The following is a 19,474-nucleotide window of genomic DNA, read 5'->3' on the forward strand; positions in this document are numbered from 1 at the left end:
GGTATTCCTGGACCTGAAAATTACTGTATTGATGGTAAGGAGGCCATCATTAGGTTTGAGTGTACTATCTTCTTAATACTATTATTTGGGGTACTATGTGTTACTTCTTCTATTTATTCATTCATTTAGATATTTATTTATTTGAGAGAGAGAGAGAGAGAGTGTGTGGGAGGAGGAGCAGAAGGAGAGGGGAAGCAGGCTCCTTACCAAGCACAGAGGCCCATATGGGGCTCGATCTCGTGGCTCTGAGATCATGACCTGAGCCGACATCAAGAGTCGAATGCTTAACCAACTGAACCACCCACGTGCCCCCCTATGTGTTACTTCTTAGAAGTAACACCAAGAATAGCCCACCTTCAGTGGGTATGTGAGATAACCTCCTTTTGAATCCTCTTTAAATTCACCAGAAGAGAAATGAGTGCTAACATAAGTACTCAAACCTAACCTGGTCTCTCCCACCCATTTTACCGTGAGTTGAAGAAGGAGAGGTGCAGAAAGGCAAGGAGCTGGCGCTTGGATGTTGAGACTGGGTTGGAAAGAGGCAGATTCTCTTTAGAGGGCCTGGCATTCAATGGAGAGAGGGATAGGATTAACCTGAATTCATTCACAACAGTGAGAACTTGCTGACACTGGAGGGGGCCTCCTGTGATTTATTCTCTTGGGTCCTCTGAGACCCAGGCTATGTCATGTAGGTAATTAGTTCAAGTGCTATGTTTGCACAAAGGAGGATTCTAGAGGGATTTCTGCTCCTTCTAATTTATTGTCTTCAGAATATCTTCCCCCTGGAGAATATGCCTCATATTCTGAGGGAAAGAACGTGAAACAATAAAATTGTCCTAGAATATGACAGAAATAAAGTCTGTGGCCACACTAGGTTGTTTCTCTGTGCTGTTTAGGAAAGATGTGCAGGGGGCAGACTGATGTCCATCATAGTTGAGCTTTCTGTTATAAAATTTCATATGTGTGATTCAGTATTCATGAAACATAAACTCATCACTTCAGTAGAAAATTGAGTATCTCTTTACATAAACATTTATATTTTCTTTATATTTATTTGTTTATTTATTTATTTATTTATTTATTTATTTATTATATGTTATGTTAGTCACCATACAGTACATCATTAGTTTTTGATGTAGTGTTCCATGATTCATTGTTTGCGTATAACACCCAGTGCTCCATGCAATACGTGCCCTCCTTAATACCCACCACAGGGCTAGTCCATTCCCCACCCCCCTGCCTCTGAAGCCCACAGTTTGTTTCCCAGAGTCCATAGTCTCTTGTGGTTCATTCCCCCTTCTTAAACATTTATATTTTCTTGCCATAGGGGAACTTTATGACATCTTTATGAAATACTGTATTTTACAATACTGTTTTTCTTGAAAAACATTTTTTTCTACACTATAAACCCATGATTTCATTCCATTCTGCCCACATTGCTGTCATCATCACCCTTCAGAGAGCTTCAGAGAAGATAACCCTGACTGGCTTTGTTTTTGAACATCTTGTGATTGCAGAGATTTCCCACCTTGTGGGATGCTGGTCATAAGCGGGTTCAAACCCAGCTGGGAGAGAGAATTGTCACAAATGTTTGCACTTGGACGTTAACCCACATGGAAGAAGGATTTACCAATCTCCTTCTATAGTCACTTTATTTCACTTTGATTCATGAAAGAGCCATTCTTCATGTCCCGCAGATCTACAGCCTCTTTCTAGCATTCTCTGGATCACATTCAGGTGGTTGGCTGTAAAGAGTACAGACAACCTAAGTTTTACATATGGAGGAATCTGGGCTCCTCCCAGGGTATCAGTCATGACTGCTTTAGCAAGAAGGAATAACAAAAATAGGATTTGCAAATATGTTATTTGAGGTGAAAGAACAAAAGAAAGCTGTTAATGAAATGTATAATCTTGATAATGAAGTCAGAAACCTTTGAATAAAAGAGTAAATTCTTCATTTTCTCAACAGTCTGCTGGATTTGCCAATTATCTTTCAGTAAGAGCTTTCCTAGTGTTAATATCAAGCTTTTGTCATATCGAAACTCCTCTGTATCCTGAAAATATTAATATCCCTGGAAAGCAATGTTTTCACATTTCAGAAAGAGATGTAAGCTTGCTTCCAGAATTATTAAAGGACAAACATATTTCTGCTCCACTGTAGGTTGCATATTGTACACATGCATTATTTTATTTAGAATTTTAAAATAATCAGGGAGCAGAATGTTTTGTCAAGTTGTATTCTTCTAGGAATTTAGCCATTTCGTCCTGGTTATCCAATTAGTTGGTATGCGTGATGAGGGAACAGAAGGCAAGCTGAGGACAAAGCAGAAGCTGACACCCCCCCCACCCCCCCACCCCCCACCAGGACGTCCTGGCTGAAGGAAAAAACAAATAGTTAACTTATGGAGATCACAATCCTGCAGGATAGGAGTCTCCCTCAGCTTTACAAATGTCGTAGCAATTTACAAGAACAAAGCTGTCAATAACTTAGCTTCCAGAAGGGAATGTATGTAGACACAATTAAATTTCCTCACTACCTACAGCCCACTGACAAGTCCTTGAAACAGGCAGAGTGACATTCCTCTAGGGACTCAGCTGCCTCCAGGTTAAGACTTTGCTAAGGGCAAAAGGTAATCCTAGCCTGAGGCCCCACCCCCTCCACCAGGATCCTGTAAGCCTACTTTAATGTATAAACATTTCTTTGGAAACTTCCTTTATCTCTAAAGCCCCCCAAGATACATGCTGGCAATCATCCCCCAGGCATATGGTCCAGTGATACACATCTGAAGGGTCTCATGACTAAGGTTTCATTAGGTGGTAATAAATGACCTTTTCCCACTAATAGCTAGCCCCCTCAAGGTCCTGGAAACCTTGCTTTCAAAATTCCTTAGAGACTCATGCTATCCCTAATCATCTCCCAACTTGCTATATAATGGGCCACTCCTCATGACCCCGGTGCAGTTCTTTCTGCCCACGGGTCCTGTCCCCGTGCTTTAATAAACCACCATTTTGCACGGAAGATGTCTCAAGAATTCCTTTCTGGTCATCGGCTCCGGACCTCACCTCACCAATATCCCACAACCTCATCATATATACTTGTTCAAAATAGTTTCTTATGATCCTGTGTATTTCTGTGACATCTGTTGTAATATCCCCACTTTCGTTTCTGATTTTATGAGTCTTCTCTCTTTATTAAAAATTCAGATACAGGGGCGCCTGGGTGGCACAGCGGTTAAAGCGTCTGCCTTCGGCTCAGGGCGCGATCCCGGCGTTACGGGATCGAGCCCCACGTCAGGCTCCTCCACTATGAGACTGCTTCTTCCTCTCCCACTCCCCCTGCTTGTGTTCCCTCTCTCGCTGGCTGTCTCTATCTCTGTCAAATAAATAAATAAAATCTTTTAAAAAAAATTCAGATACAATTGATATATAATACTGCATTAGTTTCAGGTGTACAACATAATAATTTGTTATTTGCATATATTGTGATGTGATTACCAGAATAAGTGTAGTTAACATCCATCACCATACATAGTTATATATATATTTTTGTGGATGAAAACTTTTAAGATTTACTCTTTTAGTAACATCCAAATATACAGCACAGTATTACTACCTAGAGCCACCTTGCTGTACTCTATACCCCTATGACTAATTTATTTTATAGCTAAAGTTTGTAGTTTTTAACCTGCTTTACATCACATCTACCCTCGCCTCTGTTTTCTGTCTCCATGAGCTCATTTTTGTTTTCTTCCATTTTGTTTTAGATTCCACAAGTAAGTGAGACCATAGGGTATTTGTCTTTCTCTGTCTAACCTCAAGGTCCATCCATGCTGTTGTAAATGGCAAGATTTGGTTATTAATTTTTTATGGCTAAATGGTATTCCATTGTGTATATATGCCACATTTTCTTTATCCATTTATCCACTGATAGACACTTAGGCTGTTTCCATATCTTGGTTATTATAAATTATGCTGCTTTGAACATGGGGATGCATATATATTTTTGAGTTAATGTTTTCATTTTCTTCAAATAAATAACAAGAAGTAGAATTGCTGGATCAAAAGATAGTTCTGTTTTTCAATTTTTTTATTATGTTCAGTTAGCCACTGTATTTAGTTTTTGATGTAGTGTTCAATGATTCATTGTTAGATATTTTTTGAGGAACCTCCATACTGTTTCCAGAGTGGCTGCACCAGCTTGCATTCGCACCAACAGTGTAAGAAGGTTCCCCTTTCTCCACATCCTCACCAACATTTGTTGTTTCCTGTGTTGTTAATTTTAGCCATTCTGACTGGTGTGAGGTGATACTTCAGTGTGATTTTGATTTGTTTTTCCCTGATGCCGAGTGACACAGAACATCTTTTCATGTTTCTGTTGGATATCTGTATATCTTCTTTGGAAAAAAAAAGTCTATTCAGATTCTCTGTCAATTTTTTAATTGGATTTTTTTTGCTATTGAATTGATTAATGATATTAATATATTTAGTGATGTTTATATATTTTGGATATTAACCCCTTATCAGATATATGATTTGCAAATATTTGTTTTCCCATTTGTTAGGCTCTCTTCTCATCCTGTTAATGATTTCCTTTGCTGTGTACAGGCTTTTAGTTTGATGTAGTCTCACTTGTTCATTTTTGCTTCTGGTGTCAAATCCAAAAAATCATTGCTAAGACTGATGTCAAGCAGATTACCCTCTGATTTCTTCTAGAAGTTTTATGATTTCAAGACTTATGTTAAACTTTTTGATCCATTTTGAGTTTATCTTTATGTATGATGTAAGAGAATGGTCCAGTTTCATTTTTCTGCATGTGGGGGTCCAATTTTCCCAGCACCATTTGTTGAGACTGTCCTTTTCGCATTGGATATTTTTGGCTTTTTTCATAAATTAATTGACTGTATATGTGTGGGTTTATTCTGGGTGCTGTGTTCTGCCCCATTGACTTATGTGTCTATTTTTAAGCCAAATCCACAGTATTTTTATTATTATAACTATAGTTTGTAATACAGCTTGAAATTAGGGAGTGTGACGTCTCCAACTTTGTTCTTTTCCTCAAGATCATTTTGGCTATTTGGGGTCTTCTCTGGTTTCATACAAATTTTAAGATCATTCAATTTCTGGGCTGAGTCTTCCCTTTTTATCTTAGTCTAGGTAAAGGTTTGTCAATTTTGTTTATCTTTTTCAAAAGCAGATCTTAGTGTGTTCATTTGGGTTTTTTAGGTTGTTTTTCTGTTATTTTTTTTTCTCTTTCTGCTCTTATCTGTGTTATATCCTTTCTTCTGCTAACTTTGGGCTTAGTTTGTTCTTCTTTTTCCTTGAGGAGTGAAGTCAGGCTGTTTGTTTGAGGTCTTTCTCCTATCTTAATATATGCGTGTATCGCTATAACTTCTAACGACTTCTTTTGCGGTGTCCCACAAGTTTTGGCATATTGTGTTTTCATCTTCACCTGTTTGGAGATTTAAAAAAAATTCCTCTCTGATTTCTTCTTTGACCTCTTGGTTGTTCAGGAGTGTGTTTAGTTCCAAGTTTGTAAAATTTCCAGCTTTCCTCTGTTTGATTTCTAGTTTCATAGCATTGTGGTCAGAAAATGCATTTGGCATGCTTTCAGTCTTACGTTCGATAAGACTTGTTTTGTGCTCTATTATATGTCCTTTCTGGAGGATGTTCTGTGTGCACTTGAGAAGAATGTGTGTTCTGGTGCTGCTGATGAATGTTCTGTATGGGTCTGTGGGGTCTGCTTGCTTTAATGTATGTTTCCGTGTTGATTTTTTGTCTGGAGACTGAGGTATTGAAGTCCCTACTATTATTGTATTGTGGACTATTTTCCCCTCAATTTTGCTTAATATATTCAGATGCTCTGATGTTGGGTGCCTATATATTAACAATTGTTGTTATCTTCTTGGTTAGTTGTCCCTTTTAACATTTTACAACGACCTTGCTTGTCTTTTGTTCCTGTTTTGGCTTATGGTTCGAGTAATGCTCTGCCTCTGTGTTCACTTTGTTCTCACTTGCGTGGAATGTTCGTTTTCCATCCCTTGACTGTCAGTCGATGTGTGTACTTAAATCTCAGTGACCGTCTTATAGGCAGCATATATTTGGCTCTTTTAAAAATCCATCCAGCCACTCTGTGACTTTTGACTGGAGAATTCAATCCATTTGCATTTATAATAACTTTTTTTGCATGTATAATAATTACTGATATGTAAGAACTTACTGATGTCATCGTCTTAATTGCTTTCTGGCTATTTTTTATGTTCTATTCTTTTTCCTCTCCCTTCACTTACCATTATAGGTTGATGACTGTCTGTGGTGGTGTGTATGCTCTGATTTCCTGTCTTTATATTTTCTAAATCCACTCTGGGTTTTTGCTTTTTGGTTACCATGTCCCTTACGTAAAATATCTTAACGATATAACAATGCAACATTTGCTGATAGCTACTTTGATTTTTTTTTTTTAACAAAAACTCCGTATGTCTCTCCTATGTTATGTTTTTAATGGCACAACTTAACTCTTTTTATATTGTGTATTTGTTAGGAAATTATAGTAGCTATAGTTACTTTCAGTACTCTTTTCCTTTAACCTTTATAATACAGTTAAGTGCTTAACACATCCTTGTATTATAGAATTAAAGTTTTCTGAACTTATTTACCTTTACCAATGTGTTACATGGGGGTTTTGTAAGTTTTCATGTTACTAATTCACTTCTTTTCATTTTAGCTTGAAGAACTCCTTTCAGCATTTCTTATAAGGAAAGTCTAATGGTAATATACTCTTTCACCTTTGCTTTCTGGGAATGCCTTTATTGTTTCTTCACTTCTGAAAGATAACTTTGTCAGAGTATTCTATGCTAGATTATTTTTTTCTTCTAACACTTTGAACTTGTTGTCTCACTCTCTCTGGCCTTGTGTTGTTCCCGCTGAGAAATCTAATGGTAGGTTGAGGCTTGCTTTACCGTTCTCTTCTTGTCTTTGATTTTTGACAGTTTCATTAAAATGTGTTTTGGAGAAGATGAGATTGTTTTGATATGAAATAATTAGGTGATCTATAATTTCATGAGCTTAGAGGTCCAATTTTGTCTCTAGGCTTGGGAAGTTTTCAGCCACTATTTATTTTTATTTATCTATTTTTAAAAGATTTTTATTTATTTCTTTATGAGAAACAGAGAGAGAGAGAGGCATAGGCAGAGGGAGAAGCAGGCTCCCTGAGGAGTAGGGAGCCCGAGGCAGGACTCAGTCCCAGGACCCCAGGATCACGGCCTGAGCTGAAGGCAGACACTTAGCAGACTGAGCCACCCAGGCACCCAGCCACTATTTCTTTAAGTAAACTTTTTGCCCACTTCTCCCACTCCTCCTTCGAGAACTCCAATGATTCTGGTATTCTTTCTTTTGATGGTATCTCATAGATTACATAGACTCTGCTCTTCCTCATTCTTTTTTCTCATCCTCCTATGATCAGTTATTTCAAAGTTCTGTCCTCTAACCCACCGATTCTGTCTTGTACTTGATGTTGTCTGTTGTCGATGCTTTCTATTCCATTCTTCATTTTATTCACTGAATTTGTTTGGTTCTTTTTTTAATGATTTCTATCTCTTTATTATATTTCTTTTTAGTTTGTGTATTGTTTTCCTGATTTTGTTGACTTATCTGTTGGTGTTTTCTTGTAGGTCATGGAGTTTCCTCTGAACAACTATACAACTATTTTGAATTCTTTATTGGTCAGAAAGCAGGTATATATATATACATTTACATAATTTATTTTTAACTAATCTGTCCACCCAAGGTGGGGCTTGAACTCATGACCCGGAGATCAAGAGTTGCATGCTCTCTACTGACTGAGTCAGCCAGGCTCCCCAGCAGGACTTTATTTTTTGTGTTTGGTTATTGCATTATTAGTATCAACTTTCGGCGATATTATATTTTCTTGATTCTTCATGTTCTTTGGAGGGTTGTTTTTTTTTTAAACAAGCTTTAGTTCACTTTATTTTTCTTGTATAAAACTATGGTGGTGGCCACAGCTGGAGCCTGGGTCCTCTGCATGGAGTCTGGAGAGGGTCTTCACAAGATGGTCAGTGAATTCCCTATAGGGAGACTTGGTGAACACTGTCTCCTTGCAGAGGTCAGGGGTGAGATAGATGTAGGTCTTGGAGATGGCATCAAAAGTAGCCCTGGCAAAGTCCCCCAGGGTGGCAGTGCAGCCCCTGGCTGAGGTGTTGCGGTCATCAATATGGGCCATCATCAGGAGCTTCTTGGGCACGGGGCAGAGACAATGCCAGTGTCTCTGGGGGCAGGGATGAGACACACCAGCACAGAGCCACAGCAGCCAGTCACCTTGCATGGGACAGTGTGGGGCTTGCCAGTCTTCTTCCCCTAGTAGTCTCATGGCACCGGGAGGTTGGAAAGCTTGGCCAGCATGATGGCCCCACAGATGGCAGTGCCTACTTCCCTGGAGCACTTGACACCAAGAGCAACATGTCCGTCATAATCACTGATGGCAAAAAATGCCTTAAACCTGGTCCACTGGCCAGCATAGGTCTGCTTTCAAATCTCATCCTTGAGAGATGCTCCCAGGAAGAAGTCAATGATCTCAGATTCCTTGATGGTCAGGGAGAAGAGAGAGATCTCCTCCAGACACTTGATCTTCATGTCCTTGACCAGGTGGCCCAGCTTGGTGATGGGATCCACTCCTTGTCCTTGGCCTTGCCTCCATGAGCTCGGTGGCTGCGGCCCAGCCCCAACCATGGCTGGCCAGGATGCTGCTGCTGAAGCCTCTGCACAAGCCCCTGTGGCCTCCCATTCCAGGGACCCTGAGCTTCAGGGCCCCCTTCTGCAGCAACAGTGTCATCTGCCATTTGTGTTCTCTCAGAGAAGAAGTTCTTTGGAACGAACTATTGCTCCTTGCACATTTGAGGTAGCAGTCATCTATAATTTTTACTAGCTGCCTTCAGGTGAGAGGTATTTTGTTGTTCCTACTTATATTTGGGATTTCCTGTGACTTTGTACAGCGACACCTGCTCCACACTTCCTGCTTCCTTTTGTGGCATGATTCTTAAGCTTGTATGTCTTCTCTCAATCTTCCATCTCAGCAGGCTGGCTGCTGGAAACTTCTTTTTGGTTTTCCTGAAGGTGGTGCTATAGGGCAAGATTGTGGTTTTGTCCCTTGCTCACACACCCTGGCTTGTTTCCTGCATGGACTTCCTGTCTTGCCGAGCTTCCTCTTACAGCCATTCTCAGAAGCTTGCACAAGCAGCTGGCCCCAGAGTGGGCAGAGGTGTGGGTCTGGCACTCGGGGCATCAGGGGTGCCTTCAACCAGTTGGGAAGAATCCTTAGGTTTTCCAGCAGGTTTTCCCAGCAGCTTATGGGTAGACTTCCCGCTGAAGCCTAGAATGCAGCCAGCAGGACACACATCGGTTTAATGCCCTCTGATATTCTTACCTGCCTGGCTCCTGATCTGTCTCCTCCCAGCCCTCATTTTTACAATCTGGGTACTGTGGGGGAGAGATGCCTTTCTTTAGCATTGTTGCACAGAGCTGGTGAAGTGGGCATTCGCTCACTGCTCTCTCTTCCCCCCTGTGGGGGGGGGGGTCCCTGGCCACCTCTTTTTTCACACTATACTGCCAAGGTGGTGGTGGGGGGTAATACTTGCAAAGTTACTCTTACCTATTTGAGTGCATTCAAGTTCTCATGGTTTTTGCCCCCTTGGAGTATTGGAATTTCTCTAGAAACCTGGAATTCTACAAAATCTCGCTCATCCATGGATATCTGTCCAATTCAGTGTTTCACAGGTGATGCAGCTGAAAGCGTTGACTAGGTTCCTAGTTACACAGCCCATTCCTGGATCTGTCTGCCTGTTACCTGATGCACAAGGGGTGAGACTCCTCCTGGGCCCCTGGTCTATGGGGCTACATCCCACAGCCCCCACACAGGCACTTTTGTCATAAATACCAGATTTTTGACATTAATAGGGGACAAAACAAGGGACATCTTGTACCACCACGATCTCACAAGACAATATTGTTAATTGTAGTCACCAAGATGAATATTTGATCTCCAGAACTTACTCATCTTATAACTGAAACTGTACCTTTTGACCAACATTTCACTATTTCTCACTCCCCCTCCCCTGTCAACCACCATTCTAACCTCTGCTTCTATATGTTATTTTAGATTCTACGTATAAGTGAGATCATGCAGTATTTGTTTTACTATGTCTGGATTATTTCACTTGGCATAATATCTCCTAGGTTCATCCATGGTGTTACAACTGTCAGGATTTGCCTTTATTTTAAGGCTGTATAATATTCCACTGTACGTGTATATCACATTTTCTTCCTTCATTTATTCACTAGGTTGTTTCTATACCTTATTTACCATGAATAATTCTGCAATGAACCTAGGATTGGAGATATTTCTTCAAGGTAATGATCTTGTTTTCTTTGGATATGTACTCAAAAGTCAAACTGTTGAATCATATGGTAGTTATATTTTTAGTTTTTTGAGGAAGCTTCATACTGTTTTCTTTTTTTTTAAGTTTTTATTTAAATTCCAGTTAGTTAAGATACAGTGTAATATTAGTTTCAGGTATAGAATTTAGTGATTGAACACTTCTATACACACAACAGGTGCACTCCTTAATCCCCATCACCTATTTAACCCATCCCCCCACCCACTTCCCCTCTTGTGACCTTGAGTTTGTCCTCTATAGTCCAGAGCCCATTTTTTTTTATCTTTTTAGTGTTTTCTATAGTGCCTTTACCAAGTTAGAGTCCCACCCACTGCACAAGGATTCTCTTTTCTCCACAGCCTAGATAACGTGTGTTATCCCTTGTAATTTCTATACTAGCCATCTGAATAGTTGTGAGGTGATTTCTCATTATGATTTTTCTTTGTATTTTGATGATTAGTGATGTTTAACATCTTTTTGTTTACCTGTTTACCATTCATATGTCTTTTTTTGGTATGAGGGTGATGCTGGCCTCATAAAATAAGTTTGGAAGTGTTCTCTGTTCTGTTTTGGGGAAAAGTTTAAGAAAACTTGGTGCAAATTGTCCTTTGAATATTTGGTAGTATTCACCCAGGATTTTCTTTTTTGGGAGGTTTTTGATTACAGAATCCATCTCCTTCATTACTGATCTATTCAGGCTTTCCATTTCTTCTTGATTCAGTCTTGGTAGATTGTGCTTCTAGGAATTTATTATTTTCTTCTAGATCATCTATTTTGGGGGCTTATAATTGTTCACAATTGTGTATTATAATCTTTTTTAAAATTTCTGAGTCTTCCATTATAAGGTATCGGCTTTCATTTCTGATTTTACTTATTTGCATATTTTGTCTTTTTTTCTTAGTTAATATATTATTTTTATTCTCTATTTGATTTATTCCTGCTATAATATTTATTATTTCCTTTCTTTCTGGTAACTTGGGGTTTAGTTCTTTTTCTAGTATCATTAACTATAAAGTTTTTGTTTATTTGAGAACTTCTTTTTAAATATAGAACTTTATATATATACATATGCATACATATATACATATATATGTGTATATATATATATTTTATTGCTATGAACTTAGAACTGTTTTTGCTACATCTCATAAGTTTTGGCATGTTGTCTGTCTCAGTCCATTTGGGCAGCTGTAATAAAATGCCACAGACTGGGTAAGTTATAAACCACACATTTACTTCTCACACTACTGACTGTTGGAAGTCTGAGGGCAGGGTACAAGCATGGTTGATTGATGGCCCTTTTCTGGCTGCAGACTTCTCGTTGTGTCCTCACGTGGTGGAAAGGGCGGGGGAGCTCTGTAGGTTCTCTTTTATGAGGGCCCTAATCTCATTTGTGGAGGTTCCACCCTCATAAGCGAACATCTTCCAACATCTCCACCTCTTAATATCAACAGGTTGTGGGGACAGGACTTCAACATATGCATTGAGGAGGAACACATTGGCTAAAATAGAAAATAAATTCAAAATGGATGAAAGACCTAAATGTGAGACAGGAAACCATTAAAAACCTGGAGGAGAACCCAGGCAGAAATCTCTTTGACCTGAGCCATAGCAACTTACTAGACACAGCTCCAGAGGCAAGGGAAATAAAAGCAAAAATGAACTATTGAGTCTTCATGAAGATAAAAGCCTTCTGCACAGTGAAGGAAACAATCTACAAAACTAAAAGGCAACCTATAGAATGGAAGAAGATATTTGTAAATGACATATCTGATAAAGGAAAATCAAAAGAGGATAAAAATATCTCTAGGGAAATGAAAATGAAAACAATGCTATGGTCTGCATGTTTGTGTCTCCTCCTCACCCCCTCAAAATTCTAATGTTGGAGGGTTAATGCCCTAGTACCTTAGTGATTACACTAGGAGTTGGGACCTTTGGGGGTTTCAGTGATTCTAAGATTTTTTTGTTCCACTGTGTTGCTGAAACTTCTTAAGTGGACTTCTGAGCTCTCTCAGAGCTGTGTTTGTTTGTGGATAGTGGTCTGGTTGTTGATATTTGTGGGAGGACTGAATTTGGCTCTCCTACCCAGCCATCTTGGTGACATCAGTTATCTTTGCCTTGCCAATTTGGATTAATTAGGTATTTTTACTGTTGGTATTCAAGTTATTTATGTGTACTGGATACGAGATATGTATTATATTGCAAATATTTTCTCCAAGTCTCTGGCTTGTATTTTCATTCTCTTAATGGGATCTTTTACTGAATGAAAGTTTTAATTTGGATAAAGCCCAATTTATTAATTTTTTATGGACTGTACTCTTGATATTAAGTGTAGGAACTTTCTATATGATTTGTGATCCATTTGCATTTGAGTTTATGATCCGTAGCTTTTGCATAAGCTGTGTGTGACTTAAATGGATTTTTTTTTTTTTGCCAGTGGATGTCCAGTTGTTCCAACAACTATTGTTGAAAAGGCTACTTTTCCTCCATTGATTTTTTGCATTTTTGTGAAAAATCAGACAAGCATGATTTGTATCAGTCTATTTTTGGGTTTTCTATTGTGTCCTATTGATCTCTGTGTTTATCCCTTCTCTCATAATTCCTAGATTTGGTTACTATACCTTTAATAAATCTTGATATCAGGTAGACTGATTCTTCCCTTTTTATTTTTCTTTTTTTCAAAATTGTTTTGGTGTTTTGCCTTTCTAGTTTAAGGACTACATCCAAAGACAACGCTGAAAGAGCGAAGAGGAATGCCTCAAATTGGATAAAAATATTTGTATTATACATAACTGGCAAAGAGCTAATAGCCAGAACACATTAAAAATTTCTACAAATGGGATGAGTGGATGGCTCAGTCAGTTAAGCATCTGACTCTTGATTTGGGCTCAGGCTGTGATCTCAGGGTCATGGGATTGAGCCCCTGCATCAGGCTCTGTGCTTCAGCATGGACTGTGCCTGAGACTCTCTCTCCCTTTCCCTCTGACCCCCACATTCACTCTTTAAAAAAATATTCTACAAATAGATAAGGAAACAAAAAAGTAACAATCCAATAGAAGAATGGACAAAATACTTAAAAGAGGATGTACAAATAGTTGGTGAGTATAGGAGAAGGTGTCCTACTATTAGTAATCAGTTATATGATTGTGTTTAAAACATACTGAGGTGCCACTAACATGTCTGAGGTCTAAAATTTAAGTCTTGGCAAGTTACACACTGGTGGAGAAGTGATTTATAACTAATGTCTATGGAATTTTCACTATATGTGAGCATTGTGAGAAACATTTTATTGTATTATTTTATTTTTCTTTAAGATTTGTTTATTTATTTGAGAGACCGGGGCGGGGGGCAGAAGGAGAGGGAGAGAAGGAAACTCAAGCAGCCTCCCCACTGAGTGTGGAGCCCCATATGGGGCTGGATCTCAGCACCCTGAGATCACGACCTGAGCTGGAACCAAGAGTTGGATGCTAATTGATGGAGCAACACAGGTGCCCCTTGTGAGAAACAGTTTACATGGAATTATCTTGTCATTTCATCATCACGCCAATCACTTGAATTACAGTTTATTAATGTTCCCATTTTACTGATAAAAAAAGGAAGCTTGAGGAGGTTAGACAACCCGTCAAAATTATAAAGCTATTGAGAAGCAAAGTTGGAATTGAAACGCCGGTTGGTCCTTTTCTAAAGCTTTTACAGCAAAAGAACCAAAAATTATTGGCCAATTTAGCTGTTTCACATTATTTTTCTCTTAAATACATTCCATCCTGAGCAAGTGGGCTTCTGTGACATTTTCCTCTCAACTAACCAGGTTTTCCAGGTAGAGGTATGAGGTAATGTCGATTATTCTCTTTGTGAGTTGCTTCAAAATCTTCTTCTCTTCAGGAACACGTCAAGAAAAGGAAGTAAGTAGAAGCATTTATAGCTCATTATATTAACTGATATTAAAATCCCCCCTGAGACATCAATAGGAAACTTTGAACTTAGAGTTGATAAAAATACGCTCTATAGTTCAAACTGCATAGAAATCTAACATGGATAATAAAATTTCCCAAGACAATCTGTTTAATTGATCCAATTGAAATCTTTCTTTATGACATAATATCTTTAGATCATTACTCAAACGGTACAAACTCATTTAAAGGGGACTTTAAGGATAAGGAGATGTAGGCATAGAGCAGTGGATCTCAAACTTGACATGCATGGGCATCACCTGGAGGGTCTATTAAAATACAGATGGTTGGGCCCCACTCAGAATTTCTGGTTCAGCAACTCTGAAATGCAGCTCAAGAATTTGGAATTTTATCAGTGAAGTTGCAGGCTACGAAATCAAAATACAGAAATCAGTTGCAGTTCTATATACTAACAATAAAATATCTTAAAAATAAATAAAACAACCTCATTTGCAAAAGCATTAACAATAATAAAGTACTGAAGGATAAATGTAACCAAGAAGGTGAAAAATCTCTATACTGAAACCATAAGACTTTAATAAAAGAAATTGAAGAAGATACAAATAAATGAAAAGATACCCCCATGGTATCTTTCATGGTTCATGGACTGGAAGAATTAATACTGTTCAAATGTTCATACTACCCAAAACCATCCATAAATTCAATGCAGTCCCTATTGGAATCACAATGGAATTTTGCACAAAGAGAACAAACAATCCTAAAATTTATATGGGAGCACAAAAGACCATGAATAGCCAAAGCAATCTTGAGAAAGAGGAACAAAGCTGGAGGCATCACACTTCCTGATTGTAAACTACATTAATAAAAATGGTCTGGCACTGTCATAAAAATAGGAACATAGACCAATTGAATAGAATCAAGAGCTCAGACACAAACGTTTGCATACAAATTCAACTGATAGTTGACAAAGGAGTAAAGAATATTCAGTGGGGGCAAAAAATAATTTTTTCAATACATGGTGTTGGGAAAAATGGGCAATCATATGCAAAAGAATGAAACTGGATCCCTAACTTACACCATTTAGAAAAAAAAATAGCTTGAAATGGATTAAAGACACAAAATGCAAGGCTGAACACTATAAAACTTATATGAGAAAATATTGGAAAAATACTCCTTGATATTGGTCTTGACAATAATATTTTTGGATATGACACTGAAAGCACAAGGGTGCCTGGGTGGCTCAGTCGGTTGAGCGTCTGCCTTCAGCTGAGGTCATGATCTCAGGGTCCTGGGATGGAGTCCTGCATTGGGCTCCCTGATCAGTGAGGATTCTGCTTCTCCCTCGCCCTCTGCCCCTCCTCCCGCTTGTGCTCGCTCGCTCTCTCTCACAAATAAGTAAATAAAATCTTTAAAAAAAAAGAAAGCATAAGTAACAAAGGCAAAATCAACAAGTGGGACTACATCAAACTAAAAAGCCTCTTCACAGCAAAAGAACAAATTGGCAAAATGAAAAAGTGATCTATAGAATGGAAAAAAAATATTTGCAAACCATATATCTGATAAGGGATTAATATCCAAAATATATAAGGAATTCATACAACTCAACAGCAACCCCCCCCCAAAATACCCCTCTACCCTCCAAAAACCAAAAAATAAACAAAAAGCTAAATAACCTGTTTAAAATATGCACGTAGGGGCACCTGGGTGGCGTCTGCCTTCTGCCCAGGGTGTGATTCCGGTGTTCTGGAATCGAGCCCTGCATCAGGCTCCTCTGCTGGGAGCATGCTTCTTCCACTTCCACTCCCCCTGCTTCTGTTCCCTCTCTCACTGGCTGTCTCTCTCTCTGTCAAATAAATAAATAAAATCTTTAAAATAAATAAATAAAATATGCACAGAGGGCCTGAACAGACATTTTCCCAAAGAAGACATTCAAATGGCCAACAGGTACATTAAAAGGTGCTCAGCATCACCAGTCATCTGGGAAATGCAAATCAAAACCACGATGAGATACCACCTCACACCTGTTAGAATGTCTAAAATCGCAGAGACAAGAGATAACAAGTGTTGGCAAGGACTTGGAGAAAAGGGAACCGTCATGCACTGTTGGCAGGAATGCAGACTGGTTCAGTTACTACGGAAAACAGTGTACAGGTTTAAAAAAGATAAAAATAGAACTACCGGATGCTCCATTAATCCCACATTTGCGTGTATATCTAAAGGAAATGAAATTACTAACTTGAAGAGAAACCGGCATGGTCGTGGTTATTTCAGCTTTATCCACAGTAGACAAGACATGGAAACAACCTAAGTGTCCGTCAGTGGATGAATGGCGTATATATATATTGCAATACATATTATATATAATGTATTATTTATTATATATTATATCCATTCCAATAATATTCCATTATGTAATATATATGCAATATTCCATTATTGCACAGCCTTTAGAAAGAAGGAAATCCTGCCGATATGACAACATGAATGGACCTTGAGAACATGAAATAAATCAAGCAGAGAAAGACAAACAATGTATGATCTCATTATATGTGGAATCTAAAAAGCAACAACAACAAAAAGCCATACTCACAGAGGCATAGAAACAGCAAGGGGCTGGGGGTGGGGTAGGGGAAAAGGATATTGGCCAAAGGGTCCAAACTTCCAGTTAAAAGATGAGTAAGTTCTGGAGACTAATATAGACCACAATGACTATAGTTAACAGAACCGTAGTATACTTTAACGATGCTAAGAGGGTAGGACTTAAATTTTCTTACCACACACATGTGCAAAAAGTTAATTATATGGGATGATGGAGGGACTAGTCAACCCCATTGTGGTCATCATCTCACAGTGTATGTCAAATCATCACGATGTGCACCTTAAAGTTACACAATGCTGTATGTCAGTTATAGCTCAGTAAAGCTGGAAGAAACAAAGACCCATGTAATAGGAAAAAAAGAAGAGTTTGGAATTCTAACAAATTCCCAAGTTAGCTGATGATGCTGATCCTACGATTACACTTTGGGAATTGCTGGCCTGGAGATTATAAGTGCTTGCCCGTGTTTTGTGGCTTCCTACAAGCAGAGTCAGGGCCAAATGTAGGGGCCACGTTATCCGTCCGCTCTCTGATTTTCTTTGTCTCATTATTGTTATTACTGTTCAAGGATCAGATAATTTTCTAAAATTCCTGTAAATTCTAAGTATGCATAGGATTGTGCTTTTAAGAATTTTACATTCTGTAATAGGAATGTTAAGTACTTAATTGCCAAGATCTCACATATATACCCAAACTAAAACAAATACACAAATACATGTATCTGAACACCAAGATGCAGACTTCACAGGAATTAAGAAGATTCATGAACAATTATACTATATCAAAATTGTTGGTGCCCAAAGTTAATCTATTTTATGTGAATCTCAGTCTATTTATAAGTAGATACAAGGAACTAACATAAGCCGAGAGCTGGGGATTTTTCTAGCGTGTTTGGGAGGTCTGCACGGGGCAAGAAAAGGCAGCTTTGGCACCTGGTAAGACATATTCACGGTGACTGTGGACAGGAGAGGGGTAGATATCATTGGGTCACTTGAACTGGACTGGATTGGCTGGACAGCAGCCTCACAATATGGAGCCATGCACTTAGAGGCTGTACTATACAGTGGGTGTAGAAGAAGAAAAAGTGAAGTGTCTCTCAGCATCTCAATATGGCAATGACCGACCTGAGTTTCCTACATGTTTTCCCTTACTCCATTCTTCCCCATGTTGGAGGGTGAAGATTCAACTCTTTGGGGTTGCTTGTCTCCCTACTGTTTCATGGTTTTAAATTTGTGATTCCAGGGGCAAATGAAGCCATTGATCTGCTTTTATTTTTACATGAAGCCCAGAAATCAGTTCTCTCTTCTTGAAAACCTGAGTCCCTTGTTTGGGAACTTTCCATGATGCCTCCCCAAGGCCTTTATACATGGGGGACTGGGACAACCTCTGGATGAGAACAGCAGTCCCTGATGTCCTAGCTTTGTAAACAAGCTGTTATCTGTCACCAAGCCCCCAGACTATTCCAAATTCCCAAGGGGACAGGCTATTACACTTGCCTTTTCATCCCCTTGGTATGCACCAATAAAATGATGCTTATGTAAATTCTTAAAGCTCTTAGAAATGGTATGCTTCCCTTTCTGCCTGGGGGTCACCTGCCACCTCCTTAGCCCTAGGGTACCTGCATATATGTGTGTGACATAAAACATACTAGTTTGAAATGTGGCACTCTGCCACTTCCCCCTTAGCTGCCGAGGAGATGCCCCCTCAGGCTGGTCTGGAGGGCTTCAGCCCATAGTCAGCTATTCAACCCTGCCCTGCTACTTAAAGATTCATTACCACTTCGATGGGGCAGACCTTATTTCTGTGCTCAATCCCTCATCAGAGTTTTCGTTGGAATTTCTTCTGGAAGACCCAGAAACTAAAAGGAGTAGAATTAGCTGCCTTCTGCCCAAGAAAACTCCTGGTTGATCTCTGGAATTGAAGTAAGGAGGGCTGACAGAATCTGGGAAAAACAAGAGTGAGGACATGGATAGGAGCTTTGCGGTAGAGATGAGTTTCATTTCTGTATCTTCGGTCCCTTGTATGTGGATATAGAATTGTCTTGTGTGCTAGTTCTATTAAGGTTTATATCTGTGAGGGCACCTGAATAAATTTTCTCAAAGCCACTTTGCACATTAACTCCAGTTTGGAACACAGTTACTGCATCCAAGTCAGAAATGATTGAATGCACCAAATTGGAGCAAAATGGATCTATTACCCATAGATACGGAGAAAGTACATTCTCCTTGCTTCCCTATTCCTAGCTGGGCCAGTCCAAAGCCATCCCCTGACCTTGATGCATACACATCAGATCACCCTTTCTGATTTCCCCAGTGAACAGAACACCTCCGTGTCACTCTGTTTTGGCACAGTGACCAATCAAGCATTGCAAGGCTTCCCCAGCAATGCTGAGAATGGTCGCAAGCTTTTCTTCATAATGATGGATTTTAGTGTTAGGCCTTTATTGTTACCCTTATGTGCAGATCAGTGGAAGAAGCAGTAGGAAATGACCACTTTTAAAACAAGTTTAAAATAAGAACGGG

General features: G+C 39.1%; 1 pseudogene; it reads right to left on the reverse strand.

Moving 5' to 3' along the window:
• Window positions 1-1,448: 1,448 nt before the first annotated feature.
• Window positions 1,449-15,707, reverse strand: LOC113247493 (40S ribosomal protein S2-like; annotated as a pseudogene).
• Window positions 15,708-19,474: the final 3,767 nt, after the last annotated feature.

Source organism: Ursus arctos, unplaced genomic scaffold (genome assembly GCF_023065955.2).
Source record: "Ursus arctos isolate Adak ecotype North America unplaced genomic scaffold, UrsArc2.0 scaffold_5, whole genome shotgun sequence".
Classification (NCBI taxonomy): domain Eukaryota; kingdom Metazoa; phylum Chordata; class Mammalia; order Carnivora; family Ursidae; genus Ursus; species Ursus arctos.